Source organism: Anneissia japonica, unplaced genomic scaffold (assembly GCF_011630105.1).
Source record: "Anneissia japonica isolate Jap-2015-1 unplaced genomic scaffold, ASM1163010v1 scaffold287921_len548085_cov176, whole genome shotgun sequence".
In the NCBI taxonomy this organism is placed as follows: Eukaryota; Metazoa; Echinodermata; class Crinoidea; order Comatulida; family Comatulidae; genus Anneissia; species Anneissia japonica.
Window position 1 is genome coordinate 120,646 of NW_022750794.1, and position 251 is coordinate 120,896.

The following is a 251-nucleotide window of genomic DNA, read 5'->3' on the forward strand; positions in this document are numbered from 1 at the left end:
GGCCTTGAATCCACCTCTGCTCAAAACATTCTTTATCCAGAATAGTCATAATCACGAAAAATGTACATGAAAAAACAAATCACATCCTAAAAACAAACAGCAGTCACTAAGACATACGTCAGGATCCGACGACTCGATGGAGTTTTATGTCATACCCAGGGAAGGGCACAGATCTATTTTGAAAGGTGGAGGGGGAGGGCATTTTGTGAGTCGACACCCACCTCAGCCCCACAATGTTTGGAGCTGAGGTG